Source organism: Lissotriton helveticus, chromosome 9, assembly GCF_964261635.1.
Source record: "Lissotriton helveticus chromosome 9, aLisHel1.1, whole genome shotgun sequence".
Taxonomy (NCBI): domain Eukaryota; kingdom Metazoa; phylum Chordata; class Amphibia; order Caudata; family Salamandridae; genus Lissotriton; species Lissotriton helveticus.
The window spans coordinates 148,792,182-148,812,203 of record NC_136070.1 but is presented as its reverse complement, the minus strand read 5'-3'; the positions used below and the strand labels follow the sequence as shown (position 1 = coordinate 148,812,203).

At 43.4% G+C, this 20,022-nt stretch overlaps 1 protein-coding gene across 2 annotated transcripts in view; it reads left to right on the top strand.

The window, feature by feature from the left end:
* Nucleotides 1-20,022, top strand: part of MIDEAS (mitotic deacetylase associated SANT domain protein) — a 733,716-nt gene that overhangs the window by 372,090 nt on the left and 341,604 nt on the right. For both annotated transcript variants that reach the window (XM_078659668.1, XM_078659669.1), the window contains exon 2: nt 2,033-2,088. The gene's annotated coding sequence lies outside the window, so the exon portion shown is untranslated. The remainder of the gene's footprint in view (nt 1-2,032; nt 2,089-20,022) is intronic.

The window sequence follows — 20,022 nt, the reverse complement described above, 5'->3', positions numbered from 1 at the left end:
TTCAGGGAGCCTGAACCTTCTTGCTTGGAAAGTGTCAGGCAATCTAACCAATTGTCTGGACTTTCGTCATCTGCTCTTACACTCCTCGGAGAATCTTGGGCACCTGGAACGCACTACAGATATAATAACATCTGGAAAAAATGGTCTAGTTGGTGCTTGGAAAGGGACTTGGATCCCGTGGAAGCTCCTATCGTTAATATAGTCAATTTCCTCGTGGAACTTTTCGACAGTGGCCTCTCTTATAGATCCATTAACTGTTATAGGTCTGCCATTTCCGCAGGTCACTCTATTGTCAACGGTAAAACGGTAGGTAAAAACCCTATTGTTTGTAGGGTCCTTAAAAGTATCAGACTTAAAAGACCCCCCAGACCTAAATATCAATCTGTTTGGGATGTTAAATTGTTACTTGATCTTTTTTGCTCCTGGCCTGATAATTCCCTTCTTAACAGAAAATGTCTTTCAATTAAACTTGCCTCTCTTCTTTGTTTAATCTCCTGTCGCAGAGTTTCAGATGTTAAAGCTTTGGACATCTCCAATAGATGTTATGAGATGTTCGGTGTTAAATTTGAAATTTTTAGGAGAACTAAGACCATGTCTGACTCTATCTTCTATCCACGTTTTGATTTTTGTAAAAAGCTCTGTGTGGTTGATTGCATGAAGGAATACGATTCCAGGATGTCTAATCTTCGACCCCCTGTTGCAAATCAACTCCTCGTTTCCTACGTTAAACCCTTTAAACCCATCTCATCCTCCTCTATCGCAAGGTGGGTTAAATTGGCTATGAATTTCGCTGGTATTGACCTTTCAAAATTTCAAGCTCATTCACTAAGAAGTGCAATGGCCAGCAAATCATACTGGTCAGGTGGTAAGTTGGATACTATCCTTAAAGCTGCTGATTGGTCTAATGCTTCTACCTTCGCTCATCATTATTGTAAACCAATTGAACATGTTTCTGATGTTGTGATTCAGGGCTACCAACATGCATAATGTAGCCTCCTGTCTTGTAATGAAATTGCGATTCTCCTATTAACATGACCAGAGAATCTGGATTTCATTAAAGACACGGAGGCTAACATTATCCCTCCCGTCCCTCCCTTGAGGGATATTGAGGATTAATTTGGTTTACAATGTTTTGAATGTTTCATACCTCTAACCTTGCTTTTCTTTGCTTCTGAAGGTTTCCTTGTGCCTTTCTTGACTTACCTTATTTTCTTTCAGACAATTCGAATTGATGACCCGCATGGATTTTACAAGTTTCAAGTATACTTCCTTCAAGTTTCAAGATCTGTTCTTCGTTCAAAGCATTCTAAAAGAGGCTGATTTATCTTGGCACACGCCTTTTATGGACACTGTTATGTCATTTAGTTCTATTCTTAACCTTTGTGATGTAAGCGGCTGTGAGCTGCATTAAAAAGATTAATGCATAATGTTAGCCTCCGTGTCTTTAATGAAATCCAGATTCTCTGGTCATGTTAATAGGAGAATCGCAATTGCGCCGGCTTCACACGGGAGGGCTGGAATCACCTTACGTCAAGTAATCCCCCGTGAACTCTAGGTTGCATCAATAGTAAGCCAGGGAGTCTTAGAACACAAGAGAACAAGGGTTATAATCAACGTTAAGTTACCTCCCATTCAACATGACATTATAGTGGATTAACACAATAATTTACAAGCATAGGAGTTGCTAATAATTTCTCGTACTCAATGCAGTACTAATATCTCTCCGTTAGTATATCCTCCTAATACTTCTCAGATAGACAGATTATTAGTTCCTTAATACAGGCCTCGGGAGAGTTGCAATCTAATGTCTATTCTCTCTCAAAATAGTTCACAAAGTAAAGTTCTCAAACGTCTTTTCATTTGGTAACTGGGTATGACAAGTATTAATAGTTTGCACAGGAATGTTCTCAGTCCAATGATCAAAATATTGTGCATGCGTGAAAAACAATCGGGGCATTGCCGCTTTGCGCTAAAGAAACTAAAGGTTCAATCTGACGGTTGGCTCTTGAATTTCTTTTCTCCTGTCCTGCAGATATTGATGTCAGTTGCCGCTGGGAGGAAGCTGCATCGCCGTTGGGGGAGTGCCAGGTAAGAAACTGGCTTGGGAGTTCTTCCAATCTTCAGGCAAGAGCTTCACAGTTGGAAGTCAAAGGAAACAAAGCCACGCAGGTTTGCTGTGTTGGGGCAGTAATTATACTTGTGCCCCAAAGATGGCCACCAAAGCATGTGCCGTTCCGAAGTCTTGAGAGATTATGGGAGACTACAGCAAAAGCATGTGGGAAGTGAGATGGGTGTGGTCCTTCTATGATGTGCTGGGACTCAGACATTGGGAAGACACAAGGAAGGCTTGTGTTGAGAAATGCAAGGAGCAGGGGAACAGGAAAATGCAATGTGGGGGGCTGCGGGGCACTGAAGGGCAGTACTTAGTGCTCAGTGAGAGAATTCATGGCGGGCAAAGGCAACTGCCCCTCCCAAAGACCGCCTCGGAGGGCGAGGTTTATTAGGAAAGATGGCATGAAATCTTTGCATGAGGCGTGGAGCATGAACAAAGGAAACTGGCTCCCAATAGTTGTCTGCTGGGCTGTAACCCTTCCAATCTATCAGGTAACGGAGGCAACCATAAACCAGTTATATATGTGAAGCCACCTGTTGAGGACACCAAAGACTCATTTACCTTGGCTTGGATTACTTACCCTTACACTCTTGATATGACTCCAAATATCCAGCCACCTGTATGATCTTGTCACCATACGCCTTCATTCTTATATCAGGGGGTATTTATCTTAGGCCACCAAGCGTAGACAGTAACTCTTCCCTAATCAAGGGCTCCTTAATCAGCTAAGACCTGCATTTTTTGTCCTCCTATCTTAAGAGTAAAGTAGGAGGTATCTATTTTAACATAGTGAGCCTCACGAATTTGCAGGAAACTCTTCACCTCCGTCATCTGCCCTGTTATTCCTCGAACCTATTAATCCTGTTTCCCCTTACGCATTCTGTCCTAATGCCCTTTATGTTTTTAGGTTGGGCCTGGCCAGCGCATGCTGTATTAGAGTATGCACTTGAAGCCCCGCCCACTCGCCGCCCATATTAATAGAGGCCACGCCCCTTTCTTTAGCGGCTGCTCGTCTAAAGAAAGAGGCGTGGCCTCTATTAAGTGCAAGTGGGTCATGGGGTGCTTGGAAACAAACAATTTTGCAATTCAATAGGTCTCGCATTTGCTAGAATTTAAGCTATTGACATTTACAGTGCCAATAGCTCAAAGTCTCATAAATGTGAGACATATTGTATTGCAAATGCCTGTCAATCTTCTATTTAACTGTGCCATGGCATGTCAGGATTAATCAGTAGGCTCATTTTATTTGGTTACGAACTCTGTGTGTTGTCTGCCAACCGGCTTGTGTTCCACCGAAATGTTGGGATAGTTTTCAATTTCTGTTTAACCGGCTCCTGGTAGAAATGTCAGAGGTGCAGATAATTCTTTCCTATCAGTCAGATTGTGCTCCAGTAAAACATTCTAAAAGTCACACAATCCTGAATATTGGGCAAATAAAGTAACTAATAAAAATAAAGTAATATTACCAGTAGACTGAAAGAGATGATCTGCAGCTTAACTCGTTTTAGGTGTTTAACATACACACTAGAGCATCCTTTCACCCAGAAAGAATGCTTCACCATATACTGAGTGTCTCTCATAATCCTCCTGATGACACATACCTAAGATGAGCGCTACCCTACCCTCTCTTGAATACTCACTATCTTTTCCAGCAGTATAATAAGAGCTGAGCAACTCTTTGTTAAATGCTAACAACCAGTTCTTTTCTTTAGTCCCAACAGCATGCACCCACTAGTCATTCCTGATCACATGGCAACTGTTTGTCCCAGCGCATAATGGGAGTCTCGTCAGTGCGCCTTAGCAATGCTTGTTAACAGTATCCAGGCAAGACAATACCAGAAACACACCAGGAAACATCTTGTTTCTCCCATGCTTGTCAGTGAAGGTGTCAATCTGCTCCCTTCTGTGATGCTGACTGCAGGCAAAATGGCAGGGTCTGTTATGATGCTCTGGTCAGGAACAGTCAGTCATACTTACTCCACGGCCACTTCTGTATGGTGGCCTGCACACCTCCATACCAGGCTGCACTTCCACTGATGATCAGTTAATCCATTCTCACTTACCAGAAAGGAGAGCTGCTTTCCTGCTTGCAATGCATGTTAGAGGTACTGCTTCCTGCAGTGATGATGTGCTGCAACAATACATATTGCGCAAATCTGAGCTCCTTGATGTACCTCCTCACAATCACTGCCTGGACTTATTTTTTCTCATTATCAGTGGAATGTCAGATAGCTGGCGAGGGATGCAGATAAGAGTTTCAGCAATTAGTTCACAAACACATTACTGAATGGGAGGGGAACCGCATGCCAACTGCTGGTTATCGAACCCACAGCAATATTCCACCAGCAGGCATTTCCCTTTAGAGAGCTGTGCCCATGACATGAGAGTTTGCTGCTTCAGAACACTTTTGTGGGCCATGGGCTAAGCATGGGTTACTGATATTCCTGGGCTTAACCTACTGTGGCACAGCAAACAGGGTGCCAAGTGCACCCTTTCCACGCTTAATTCTCAGGGAAGCGAGGGCATGCAGTGATATGCTGTTTGTAGTGAACAGGTAGATTTGGATTCATTTGGCTGCAAGATGGGGTTGCCCCCAGGCCTGGTGTGCGGTAGAGTCCTCCAGTGTGCAACAGAAGATCTGGTCGATTTCCTTCTATAATGGAGGAAAGTCACTTGTCAACTTGTTTCACATTTCACTTAACAGGTTTACATGTTTACACTTCACATTTCACTTAGCAGTTGGCAGACCTTGCTTACAGCTAAAGGGGCCCCTGCTGTGGAAAAGATGTCTGCTAGTCATTTACATAAACGAAGGCGACTCTCTCAGCAGTCTCCTGTTGAGACCTGGGTAGACTTTTGATTGCGGTTAGCGCGTGCATTGCTCTAGACCAGGTGGCTGCTAGGTGCTGAAACAGAAGACAGCGGCACCCATGGGTCTGGTGGAGCGATGTAATGCACTACGCTTGTGATGAGAAGAAGGTTGCGTTAAATTTAGCAAGTTCACGTTTTTCCTTCAATCTGCGCCTACGTTCCTGCTAGCTGGCACATCCATGGAGTGCATGGAACACCGTATCTATGGACCTCTGGCAGCAGCAGCTTTTACTGCCCAGCTCTTTTGCATGGTGCCCACCCTCTGCACCGAAGGTCTGGCGTTTGAGTTGTGATCAATGTATGTCACAGAGAGCTGAGTGATGCTGCACTGTGAGGCCTCTAATCAAAACAACGGGGCAGCACAATGTTGTGCCAGTGAATACTGTGCTCCCAGTGGTGGTTGATGTCAGCATCGTCTTAATGTGGTTCTCCTCATTATTTGGGAATCGTAATTGTCACAAGTTCCATCAGGAATCCAGGGGAATTCACAAGCAACGAATCGACAATATCTGTCATTAAATGTGGGTAGAAAACTGGGGATAGAGATTGTAAACCGAGATTGGACAGTAGCTCAAATTCTGCTGCTTGGCAATCCACGCCCTCGCCCCCACAAAAAAGCAGACCGTGTTAGCATATGTTACCTTGGCTTTTCTTGTGTAGCGTGACCATAGCAACAAGGATGTCCTCCAAGAAATGTGTGTAGGTGCTGCATGTTACATAATATGTTTAATAATAACTTTAGCATATACACATTTTCAGTATAAACGCATTCCAATGAGAGGGAATATATAAACATAATACTAAACACAACACGTGACATCACAGAATATGACAAGGTGCACCGGGTGCTCCCACTAGGAAAAAGGCAATTTAAATTGCGGGGGCAATTAACCCAACCATACTAGATGTAAATATAAAGCCACAGCACAGTTATGGAACCAGGGTCCTGGGCTAAATAGGCTCCAGGGTTCCCAAGCAGCTCTAATGTTTGCGAATCTATACTGTTTGTGAAACCCATAACATATATGGGATGCAATAAACAGAACCAGTGCAAGTAGCAAGAATACAGTATTATAACATCTGCAAACAGCTAGTGTTTGAAAAGATCTGAAGATATGGATAGATACTCTCTCTCAGAATGGTTAATTGTAATCTGGCCAAAAGCGGTGTTTTCCACCTCTTTAGAATTTAAAGAATGTTTGAAATCCTAAATGTTTGTGGCTATTTAAACAACACAACGGACACTAAACACAACAATATTGAGTGTGTAATGGATAACTGCTAGGCAAGGTTTCAGTGTCTCAAAACTGTACAGATGCTCCAACCTCAGGTGCCGAGAGGCACACAGAAGCAACAGATGAGGAGCAGCCAGGGCTCAAGGTGGACCACTAGGGACATTTTATCAGGCATATCGACGAGCCACCTTGGAGGTGGACCGCCGCATATGGCAGCTCAAGGCAGGTCAAGGTTAAAAATGAAGAGATAGATATAAATAGCAGTAGGTAGTACATAGAGAGATGTGCCCATCATCTCAGTTGAACTTGCAGATGTCGATATCTTGAGCAGCCAGTTTTCAGTCACTGGTGCGGGAATGAGGGGCTCAGTGGATTTACACGAACATCAGGTATTGACGAGGTTGACTCTTTAATAGCCTGTCTTTATCTTGTGGTGAGTGGACTAAGGCACCTTGCGACATCGTAGGGCTCCTTCGACTGGCTTCCATTCATAGAGTGGTCATAGCATGAAGGCAAGCACATAGTGCATCAGCAAGAATTTGGCTCCACTGACTGCTCGCTGAGTTATACACAACATCCTCTTCAGTTCATGCAGGGTCAAAGTCCAAAAGATGTTCAGTATTCTGCAGGGCCGCATTCAGGTGGCAGAGGACCAATGCAGGTTCACTGTTCAATGGATTCCACAATTTAAAAGGTCCAGTCAATCATCCGAGTGGACAAGGAGTCCTGGCTCATGTTTACCCTCTTCCGAAAGTAGTCTGGGGATAGCTGGTGCCTCTGTATAGTTGCAGTGGCTAGAGATGACCCATTATGGAAGTTATCCAGCAAATGTTATGAGCATCCCCAGACTCAATCAGACAAAGTGAAAGCAAGAAGTGTGGAATGGGGTTGTTCTCTAATGGCCACACTCTTTCTCTGTCTTCTATAGTGTCATTCTCACAATAACTCTGTAAGCATTTACAGGTAACTCTAAATTGGGCATACTAAAATGTTGATCATAATTTTTGTTTGTAAAGAGTTATGCCACTAATGGCTGTAATGTTCACACAAACGTATTTAATTTAACCACTTGGATGCTAAGGATCCCGCGCCGCTTCAATGTAATTTCCATTGAAATCAATGGAAACTCCATGACGAGTTACCCTTGTCATTAGCACTGAAGGGGTTAAAAATAAATAATGCAGGGGCATGTTGACATGCACGTTGGGTGAGAGCCTCTGGATTACCTGGGCAGGCCAGTAGGCAACTCGCTTGGGTAGGCCAGTAGGCAACACGCTTGGTTAGGCCAGTAGACAACTCGCTTGGGTTCACCTAGGGGCACCAAACCTTATTAATCAGCTGCCATCAGTCCGAGCTTGGTCTGAGGAATCCACAGGGAGACAAACTGGGGTCCAAGCTGCCAGGGCTCATCCTACGGGTGACCGTGCGGTACCATTGTGCAGTTTGAGGACCCTGTGGATTGGGGACCCCTCAAACGGTTGTCAAAATAAAAATGTCATGGAGAATTCAGGGGCGAAAGCAAAAAGTGCAAGGGCACCTGCTGCAATGGTGCAAGGGCACCTGCTGTGGTGATTGACCTGCACTATAGTTACTACAGAGTGTATTTAGGATCAGTCAGTGAGAAAGTAGTGGAAATGTGCAACACCGGACCGACTAAAGCAACCCATAAAATGTGGAAAATGAGAATAGTAAGCAGGACAAGGGCTGTGGCTCCCCAGAGATTTGCTGCTTGTGTCTGCTCAGCCTAGATCGAGATGGTCCAGAATGGTCCTTATGACACAGTTGGCATGAAAGGCTACCTAGAATCCTGATGACTTACAAGACCTTAAATTGAAGAGAAACAATATTCTCCAGTATTTTGGCTGGAACTAAGAGAAAAGTAATGGGATAAATGTTGTACAGCTTAAACTAGCCTAGGCCAGGGTTCTTCAGCAGCAAAGCAACTTTTTTAGGTTGGCTGAAACAATGCCTCTCTAGGGTGAAACATTAATAATGTGTTACAAATGTGGTAATAATACAGATACTAAGGAATGGACACTTTTACTGGGTAGAGGACAGTAGAAGAATTTATAATGAAACTATTCACAGGTAGAGCGCAAGCAAACAGAAAGCTGTATCCATTGAGGAAATGACTAAGGCATGAGGAAAGCCTAATCTTCAATGTGTAATTAAATGTCCCCTGAGTTGCTGATGATTGGAGACCCATTCTTATCAGTGATAAGTGTATTTTAGTGTTGTGCACCACTTTTTTTCCCCCGATCCGAAGGTATTGGAGTGTATGTTCGGACCGTCCTCTTGCCATAGTGCTAAAAGCAGGCGATAATATTGGAGTGCGTTAAGTGATCACCAGTTACATTACACAATGACACATTCATTGCCGTAGGCAGGGCGAAGGGTAAGTAATTTGCCCAGAATCACAAATTGTTCACCTGACCCCGAGATTTAAACTGGTCGGCAACTTGGCTGTTATGCCACATCCTTGCTTGACCTCAAAGTTCTTCAACTGTTCGTCACTATCACTTCCGCATTTGTTCAGCAAGACTCATCTACACCGAACAAGCATTGACAAAGGCACTAGATCTCGGCAATGCTCAAGCTACTGGCCTTGTCAATGTGTATGTCTTTTTGCCATGTTGTCTAGCAGCACATCTGCTGTTCAGCGTGGCTGAAAATCACCAAAAAAAAGCGCTATGATGCAGCCAGCGCAGGCCACATCATAGCTATTTTTTGTGTTAGGAGGGGCAGGACGATAAACTCAACATGGGCGGTGAAGAGACTCAGCATTGGCTCAACATCCTGTGATTCTGGGCATTCAGTGACTCTCAGCCATTCTGAACAGCAGATGTGCTGCTAGACAACATGCGACATTCACATTGACAATGCCAATAGCTCAGGCATTGCTGAGACCTATTGGCTTTGCCAGTGCTTGCTATCAGTAAGGTGTTATATCCCCTGTCCTTTTAGGTAATCGTCCTCGTTTCTGCATGGGCCAAGATTCCCGCTACTACTGTTCCAACCCTTTTACCGACTGAGCAGCTCAATTCAACACTTTATTGTTCCTTTAGCAACAAACCACCAATTTTAGCTTATGTAGAAGATCTACCTTCGTCCCTTGGCGCAGGCTAAGTTTTGCGGGCAATGGAGCGGATGCGGTTGCACTCTCACACTGTCACAGTGAGGTGTCTTCATTGACGATCAGTGGCGTCAGCATATGCAGAAGGTGCTGCAAGACGGATTAATGAGGTGGGTCTTCACAGCAATGTCCAGCTCAGCAGCATTCAGTCCTCTTGGTTGGCTGCACACATGTGCACAGCAGAGGTAGTTGCTGCTTCCAGGATGAATCTTTTTATAATATCATCTTCTAGCAGTGGATGCTCTCTTTTGCCATGCTACAGCAAAGTGCAACAACAACAAGGGAACAGGTGGAATGCTTGAATTAATTTCAGCCACTGGAAGTCGTTCAGGGCTGCATTCCTATCCATTTTCACGACCCTATGCCACTCTAGACAAAGGCTCGCTTTATGCAAATCAGTACCTGTGTTCACTGTGCCTTAGGACTCAAGTTATACATCACTAAGGGGGTCAAAACTGGGCTACGGTTGCTTGTTTTCTGGTTCAGAGAGGGCCTGGCAGTTCAGAATGAGGTGTTCTTACTGGACCAGGGTCGAGACTGATTTGCATATTTCTGGGTCAAAAAAGGGGGGCATGGTGTTCAAAGTAAGAATGGACTTGAATGCGACCCAAGGAATTAGGTGTGGCTGAGATAAGCCCAAACTTTCTATCATCACTTTTTATATACTTCAGTGCTACAGCAAAGGGCTTCCAAAATAGATCCTGTTGGCTTCAGTACTCAGACTCACAGTCACATAGGGTCCTACTACTTCAGATGTGTCACATGCTCAGTGTACACCTGCACATTCCCGACATGCAGACAGGATGTTAGGTAAGGACCTGGATTTGACATGAGTTGAACTTTAGTGGGTGGCTGTGAAGGAAAGTAGGACACGGTTCGCTAAAAATGTATTTTCATCATCATTGACAGGACTTAATTCTGGATTGGTAGGTTTCCATTTGGTGTACTCCTTGAGGTTCTGGTGACGGTTTGGAATGGTATTAAATATATTGTGCTTGAATGTAGAATCAGAAATGTCCATGTAGACTCATTCGTTTATCTCTGTACAGCACTTTGACAACCTGGGTCTTGCTAAAGAAAGCTACAAAGAAATAACGTTAATAAAAAATGAAACACTGTAAATGTTTTCTATGTGATTTCCTGATATGAATGATGCCTTTTTGCAGATGTGCTGCGAGAGAGAAAGTTGGGCGTATGCAAAATTGAATGTTGATGCCCTGTGCTGCGGATGAGAGTGTCTTCCTCTTCCCCTCGAATAGTTTGAAAAAGTAAAAGAGAATATTTAAATAACAGTTATATTTTTGCTCCTGAAAACAAATTTAAATTCAAATTAATCTGCAATTTGTTCTAATATTTTCAGATGTGTATGGAGCTGTTCTAGTTGTGCATTTTGGAGCTTAACAAAGGTACTTTCACGAAATTGGGCCGTTAGGGAGTATAGTGAGTTGAGAAGATGAACGTTCTGCATTTGCACTAAGCCTATCTGGGGAAGGGACATTTGTATTGGGGAAAATTTGACAAACATTATTTTAAACTTTTGCGTTTTGCTAGACCCAATCTTAAGTGAAAAGGAGTTAGTGTGGGAACTTGACCGATGTTTGTATTTTCTTTTTCTGTTGAATCATTTGAATTGTGCTTGAAAACGTTTCCTAAACATAAAGGTATTTCTCCGTTCCTCCAATAAATTCTAAAATAATTCAGATCTACACAGCTCAGATGCCGTAAATGAGTATATCTAATTGAACGATTAACGTATTTCAAGAGCCCCTACAGGCGCTTTAAAAGGCCAATTTGCCAGCAGTGACCAGGGCACCTGCCTTTCTCTAGCAGGAATTTTTCCTTCATTAATACTATTTTTTCTTGCCCAGAGAGAGCTCATAATAGAATTCCTTTCATTTGAGGCGCATTCCATTAGAACCAGCTGGTACTCAGTTGACTTCATACTGAAAAGCTAATTCTGAACATTTCAAAACCTAAACACGCCCAAGATAAGATATGCTTTTTAGCCAATCTGTGTTTCCTAACACACTCTTAATAGCTGACTGTCTCCAGAAATAAAAAAAAAAATGTGACTTATAACTATGAATTTATACATATTCTCATTGGTAGGAATTTTCTCTTCATAGTACTACTATCAATTTTTTGTTAAAAACAGATTTCAGTGAAAAAGGGGATGGACGTCATGATTTGCGTTCAAAAACATTTGGAAAATAATCGTGTAAAATACAAGTATGAAATGTGATCGACCAGTTTGTCACTTGGAATGCGGCGGACATATGGAGACATTTCTGAGTCTTGTCAGAATTCTAGAAACATAAAATGTTCGTCTTTCTAACGAACATTGCTGGAAACTAAATTGGGTTGGTTTTTGGCTGCTAGCGGGACTGCGAGGACCAGCCTGCTGTGCGGCTCCTGATCTGCCGCAGCTGGTCCTCTTCCCGCCTCCACCTCCTGCCATATAGGCTCGCCCAGTTCCGCCCACGCGGGACGCGCGCGGGCGTGCGCCGGGCGAAGCCCAGGCCAAGGGCGGGCCCGTTTTAGCCCGTTCCAGACCGGGCAAGACCGGACCGGGCTATACCCTAGTCATTTGTTGTTCCAGAGTTACATCACCTCTGAGGAGCCTTCCACGAGGACTATGTCAGGTCGGGAGACGAGAAGTAAGTCAATTTTGGCGGCGATCCACACTACGGGAACCATGGACCAGTTCCTTGTCAGAGCTAATTCCCTCGTATCCAAAGAGATAACGGTTTTGGAAAAACGCCTTTCGCAGGGAATTTTGGCAGCTAAGAGATCCTCACTGGGCGGCATTGCGAACGCTAAAACACCAGAGAGGCGTATGGACACAAACATGCATGAACTACTTGTTCCTGTGTCTGATGATATCTCGATAGTTAATGAACATGATTCACAGGACATTGAAATATTGACTAACGATATATTGCCAGAAATTAATTTGTTACTTAGTGCCCATGGTATTAATTCAACTGATAACGAGGGTAAAGCTAACCACTTACAGACCAATGCAATAAGGGAGGGGGCAGTCCCTAAAAGGAAACGTGTGGCACAAAAACAAGATGGGAAGAAGGCCAAACAAGTGAAACAACTGAGTGGTACCGCTCCCAAAGGTAGGAACCCTACTGATATGAGAAAGTTTATCGAACCACTGGGTGTGGACAAGGCCCCTTCTTCCCCGGGTAATCAACAACAGCCGGTATCGACAAGTTCTGTATTGTCGTTTGAAGGCTTAGGCGCATTCCTTAAGACCCTACTCCATCCCCTAGAAGTAAGGCTGGCTAATATAGAATCTAGACTGGCAAGTATCGAGAAGGCCACTACTGGGGTTATAGAAGGTATAAGCAAGGTTAAAAAGAAGCTGGAAACAGGTGGGAAAGAGAGCAGCATCCCCCTAGTACGTCTGCCGGTACCCCAGCGAACGCCCAGGTACTAGCCAGTACACCCGATATACCAGGAAAACAAAAGTTGCAGGTAGACAGTATCATGGAGAAAAAATCATTATTTCCGGATCTGCCTCCTGAAGCTAACCCCTTAGTGGTTGTTTTAGTTGGAGTCCCTGTCCTAGAGGAGCAGGCTAGAGAATCTTTTGCCTCACTCAAAAATAAGGTAGTTAGCTGGCTTAACTTGTATAGACCATTGCCTCCCCAAATCTCGAGCGAGATTATAATGGTACAAAGGATCCCATGGCTAGGTAAAACAGCTAAAACGATAAAAGGCGATTGCGTATTAGTGACTTTTAGAGACTCTAGATCTGTCTCCTATACATGCGCATGGCCTAGTCAAGTATCTGACACCACTATTCAGTCACTCCCTTTATCCTTCTTCTATCCCCCGGTTAGTATGGGTGAGCTTAAGGGGAGAATTGATGAATGGGTAAGAGTAGAACGTAGGGGAGGGAATAGGGGGAACCGGGGTAGACCAAGTCTCATGTACACCCCTGACTCCTTTTGTAATTACAACCGGAACAGCTGCTTAGATGCAGTAGATTGACTTCATCTTCCAAACCAGGAGCCAGGGATATGCCCGGTCTTGGAGGGTGGTATTGGATCACTCTTTGAGATTCCTGAGGTGTCTACCAGAGATCAAGCCATTATAAGGGAGGACCGTTGTCCTGCGGAGAACAATGTTGTGGTGGTACAAGAAAATGTGGACTCCATAGGGGCAGATTTTCAGCCCAATACCATTATAACCGTTAGTGGTGATCCTACCCCTAATGCAGTGTTAACAATGACATTAGATGCTACATTAGAGGTGTCTACCAGAGATCAAGCCATTATAAGGGAGGACCGTTGTCCTGCGGAGGACAATGTTGTGGTGGTACAAGAAAATGTGGACTCCATAGGGGCAGATTTTCAGCTCAATACCATTATAACTGTTAGTGGTGATCCTACCCCTAATGCAGTGTTAACAATGACATTATATGCTACACCCTTGATAACCATTGAAGCCTCCGAACTTAGTACAGGAGTTCATTGCAAATGGTATAATTTAGCCAGCTGGTATATGCCCGGTTGGAATAGTAAAGCAGATTCTCTTGGGTGGAGGGACTTTGTCAATAACTATGATATATTATGTTTACAAGAGACAAGGTGTACGGAGCACATTAATTACGAGGGTTATGTCTCTTTTAATTTACCAGCACAGGGATCGATTATGGGCAGAGCCAAAGGTGGTCTTCTCATTTTACTTTCTGTGAAACTCCCAGTGCAAGTTATTACATATGAAATGGTTGGCTGCCACTCCCAAGTGCTCTGGTTACAACATAAGAATGGCCGTAACATTTTGTTAATCAACTACTATAATAATCTGTTTGATTCTTCACGTTCTATTGTAGTTAATGAACTAGAGAATGTCCTTGACAAGATTTGTTCGGCTCATGTCAATTTTGCTTTTATCTGGGGAGGTGACTTCAATATTCCCATGTGTCCCCTATCATTAACCAAGGCCTGTGGGTTTAACGACGACAGAGGGGAGGTTTGTACTCACTTTCTTCACAGTATCTATGGAGAATTGCTGAACTCTGTTATGGTTAAATTCAATCTGGTTGTACTGCAGGCTGCCAAAGATAGGGAGGGTAACTACTTCCCTACTTTTACTGGCAGAAGTGCCGCTACCGTTATCGACCACTTGTTGATTTCAGAGGATATTAGTGTCCATTGTGATACCCCGGTAGTATTGGATCTATCTGTTAGCGATCACAACTGTATTACGCTAGCATTATCCATCTGGAGTTACAAGGATCAGGCCTTCCAAACTGTTGTGTACGATATTGCCCCTTGCAGGGAAAATGGCCATAGGATCAAATGGAAAGGAGACAATTCGGAAAAGCTCATGATTAAAATCGTGGCTGCTTGCCTGCCTGAGCTGCATAATTGTTTGGATGGGAATACAGACTCTTTGCGTATTTTAATCTGTTTTAATAAAATTAATGTTTTAATTAATAACATCCTGACCACGACAAAGGACAGTAGAAAGAAGGGAAAGATAGGGTGGTTTGATAACGCTTGTACAGAGTCCTTACGGAAGCTAAAGAAGGCTCTATCAAGAAGCCCCCGGGATAAGTTAACTATCGTAACTCTCAGAGCTGCATACAAAGAGCAGCTGAAGTGTAGGAAGCGTGAGCTTCAGGAGGAAGCCTGGAGCAAATTGACAATGGCCGTAGGACTATCAAATAGTAAGCTGTTTTGGGATACAGTTAACAGCCCCTTTCTTAGGAGTGATGATGCCCCAGTTTTATCTGCCCAAGTTAGCGAGGAAAGCTGGGTCTCCCACTTTTCAAGCATCTTCGACCCGGTGAGTGTGGTTACCCCGTCCACTCGGGTCGTCGATTATTGGCCAGTTGTCCCCCTCAACATTACAGTCCTAGAGGTAGAGCAGGCTATCAGGTCTAGCCAGGGAGGGAAAGCCCCGGGTTTGGACGGGGTGCCAATTGACCTATATAAGGCAGACATGTTACTCTGGGGCCCTCTCCTGACCAAATTTTTTAATGCGGCAGTAATGGAAAACGCACCACCAACCTGGGGGGAGTCCGTAATCATTCCTATATTTAAAAAGGGAAATCGGTCTGAGGCAAAAAACTATCGTCCCATTTCCCTTCTAGACTCATCCCTGAAAACCATGAGTAGGGTGTTGCTGTTCAGGTTAGAAGAGTGGGCCGAGGACAACGGAATTCTTGCGCAGTCACAATTTGGGTTCCGGAAGGGACTTGGGACCATTGAGCAGTGCATTAACTTGGACCCCATAATAGGGAAATACACGTGCGCTAAGCAGGGTTCGCTTTTCCTCTGCTTCGCAGATTTAAGTAGCACGTTTGATTTAGTCAATCATGCCCTACTGTGGTCAACGTTACTAGAATTAGGTGCCCCTGCGGCGATTATTTATTTTCTGGCCAGACTCCATACTAAATTATCTGCCCGTATTCGGTATGGTCATGCTGGAGAATGTACAGATAAAATTAAGGTCAATTTAGGCATACGGCAAGGGTGTGTCCTTGCGCCCCTCCTTTTCTCGCTTTTTATTAATGCTATTGATGCAGAGCTTAAACTGGTCAACTCTGACGCCCCGCAAGCTGAGGGTCAAGTTATCCCCGTGCTGCTTTATGCAGACGATGCGGTGCTTTTATCAAGAACTCCCCTTGGCTTGCAGAGATTAATGGATAGGTTTGCAATTTTTATTAAGACAAGGAAGCTGAAGATCAATAATACTAAAACATTCATTATGTCATGTGGCCAAAAAATGAGGAAATTGAGATCCTTTTATATTGAGGACCAAAAAATACAAGTTGTAGAAAAATTCTGCTATTTAGGTATAACTTTTAGTAGTAGCGGTATGTGGTTGCAGGAGATAACTAATGTCAGAGCCAAGATGGCCAAAAGTGCCTTTGGCGTATTCAAATTTGCTACCAAGCTGGGGGACCGCCGAATCCATGATATGTTGTACATATATCGTCAAAGATGTGTCTCAATTGCACTTTATGGATCTGGTGTCTGGGGGTATTGCCGCCATGGGGATTTGCAAGTTGAAGAAAACTGTTTTTTTTAAAAACTTCTTTGCTTACCGATGTCAGCCTCTACTGAGATAGTACATCACGAAGTAGGGTTGGAATATCTGACAGATTTAATCGGGTTAAGACCCCTGATGGTATGGAGAACGATATGGTTGAAGGAAGAAACTGGTTTTACTAGAAGTATTATCAACGACTGCCTTCGCCTGGATAAAAAATTAATTGATTCCATGGATTAATTATGTGGTAACAACCTTTGGGGACATATTTAACGTGAACATTACGGCTAACCCAGAAAGCATAATTGATATCCCCAAAAAAGAGATCAAGTATATCTATCTGGGGAAGAAAGCCCAAGCACGTAGAGATGCTAATACGCAGTTAACAATCTCTCAGTATTATTACTCTAATGTGGTCACTACCAGTTACCAAAAATACCTAACGGTAGTTACCAGACCATCCCATCGGTTTGTTCTCACTAGGTTAAGACTAGGAATCGTACACTTCCTTGTGGCGTTCCCCTGTATAAAAAAACGCTTCTGCACCATGCCCCTGTGATGGGATTACGAAACAGAGCATTTATTTGTGATTTATACCTGCATTATCGCATTGTTTATCTTAAACCACTGTTTAAAAAATATGCAGTAACACCTGTAAAATCTGCTATGTGTCTGCTGTTCTCTTTAGAAGAGCCAGATACATGTTTTTTTACGGCTACTTACATCTTGAAATCAATGGCTGCAAGGAAAAGCATGTTTTTTTAACATACATTGCATGTTCCCTGCTACATGGATATGCGCTGAGCTCTCCCAACGCTTGCTTTTAAACCTGTCTTTCCTCCCTTTGACAATTGTATTAGAGCATAATTTTATGGATTGTAAATGTTAAATATTTGATGTGCTTTTATGATTATTTTTCAATGATCGAATAAAGCTTTTTGAATAGAGCAGAACTAAATTGGGCCAAATCACATGTTGAAAAGTATAGATGTGGTTGGCTAACAATAAATATTTAGAGATTTTAGGGTGTGCCAGTCAAAGAAGGACACTGGTAACCTGTTTTTAGTTCACAAACTTAACTGCAAATTAGTGACAAAGGGCCAGATGTAGGTAATTCTATTTTACCGACTCATAAATACCGAATTTTACCGATTCGGTATTTATGAATCGGTAAAATAGAAGTACCGAGATGTAGGTAAATCCAGATGTGGATTTACCGAATCTTTAAAAGTCGGTATTTACCGATTCGGTAAATACCGACCGGTAATGCCCCATTCATTCCTATAGGCTTTGAAGCCCATAGGAATGAATGGGGCATTACCGGTCGGTATTTACCGAATCGGTAAATACCGAATTTGACAAGGGTGCAGGGGGTGTCACTTTGACACCCTCTAGCACCCCCAAAAAAGGTTTGGGGGCCATGTGGCAGGCATACCTGCCCTAAGGGCAGGTCTGCCTGTCATATGGCACAGGTGTGCATGCACACATGTGCATGCACACCTGAATCGATATTTTACCATCAAATTGAATTTGATGGTAAAATACCGAATTTGTAGGGCTTGTGGGACTCAGAAGAGTCCCACCTACATCTCAATTTTACTAATTCTGTAAAAATACCGGTCGGTATATTTACCGAATCGGTAAAATTACCGAAATGGCCTGTTTCCTGCCCCCTACCTGTCAAAAGCCAAATACCGGTCGGTAACGGCTGAAATCGGCCGTTACCGACCGGTATTTGGCTACCTACATCTGGCTGAAAATCTTTTAGTGCTAATAAAAAGTCTCTTTTGCAAATCGGTCAACATTGCTGGTGAAATAAACATTTGTTCAAATCATTTTGATTGAATTTCCATTTAGTTTACAATTCAAATGTTTTTCATCAAGATTTTCATTGAGTTTATACTTGGCTCAAGCATTTTCCTTTAATTTCCATTACTCTGAACCTTAATTGCGACTTTTAACCTAATCCTAATCCATACCCTTATAGGACTCAAGGTCTGTCCATTACCTCCTCCAACTCTTTCTCTAACTCTCAACCATTCTTTAATGTTTCACTCATGCTTAACCCTTATCCTGTCCGCTGTCCTTCATCCTAGCTCTGACTTTCAGCCCTACCATAAACCTAACTCTTATCTTCCCCATCAATGTAACTCTAAGCCTAACCCACACTGTAACCCTAAATGTATCCCTCATTATAATCCTAATATTCACAGTAACTTTTAACAAACCCCTTTCTGTAACTCTAACGGTAACACAGTTTATGGTTTTATACATATTTCTCATGTCAGTTTGTTGTTTTCCAACAAACCTATAATTCATGGCACTATGCATATTGTTGAGGTTTATTATTTACTAGATCTTAAACCAAACATCTATGGCTTAGGTTATGAAACTCTGCATGTTTTTTCAAACCTGTGGTGCGTGGTAGCCAGCCATAGAGGTTCTCATCTTGTACATGAAAGGTGATTCCTTACCGTTGACTGCCGGGAAGTTGGAAATGCAAGGAATCTGAGGCTGAGGGTACCAATCAGGCAGAATCTGTAGAGTTTACACTTGTGATGTACCTGATTAGCTCTAGAGGGTGGGGATCATGAGAGGAATCTAACCAGTCCCTACTTCGATGTACGTTATGTGAACTGAGATTCAGGTAAATGTTGTACACTGGACTGGTGAACACTCCTGCACAATTTGACTTGATCTGCGAAGGAACATCGAACTCAGAAAATGTTTTCCTTTTCAATATCCCTCTTGTTATCTTCCGTTTGAATTAATTAGGGTGAAGCAGTGTTTTATTTGAAAACGAATGAGTGCCAGGTGCCCGAAGCTCTGCTCAGAAGTAGGGGTGGGCGAACAATTTTTACCCACTGCGCGCAGAGTTCTGAAAAACTCCGAGAATTGATGCGAAGCTGTGTTTTTTTCTCGAGTAGCTTGCCAACAGTAAGTTGGCAAGTGCCTGCGTGAAAAAATAACGCGCTAGTCCTCCTCTTTGCAAGATTTCTCATTGCGGGTGGTCGTGGCAGGTCACGACCAGTTGCGGCAGGTCGCAACTGCTTGCGTAGAGAAATCTGCCATTCGTATTGAGGAAGCTGATGCTCGAGTGAATGTCTACTCGTGCGGCAGAAAGCAGCAGTGCCCTCTGGCACGACGCAAGGTGCAGCTTGTGCTGATTTTACAGCACAGGACAAACTCCTGGGGCTAAAAATCAGTGCGAGCAGTCCTACTGAACAAACTCTGCTGCTGGCGGAACTCTGCGGAGTGCATCGGGGTTTTCTGGCAGTTCGCTTAGTTCCGTGGAATAAAACGCTACAAACTCTGCCCAGGCTTACTCCGAAGCCTATGGCTGGCTCTATTAAATGTCAGCGTGCCCAATACCAAGACTGTGGAGCCTTGAATCCACAAGTGGCAGCCTCTAATCCACTGCCAGGTTCTTTATCTCACTCATTTGGGCTGCTGTGTTCTCCCTTTGTGATGGTTTCTCTTCCTCCTTCTTACTTGTTTGTCTTTATCCTTTATTGCCTTCTGTCAATGTCTGAAGAGGCAAAATAAGAGCCGGTTCCCAGAAATGAGTGCAGTGGCCTCCACCAGCAACTACCGTCTCAAATTAAGTAATGGGGAGTAGCTACACTTTATTTTCATAGAGGTCTCTAGTAATG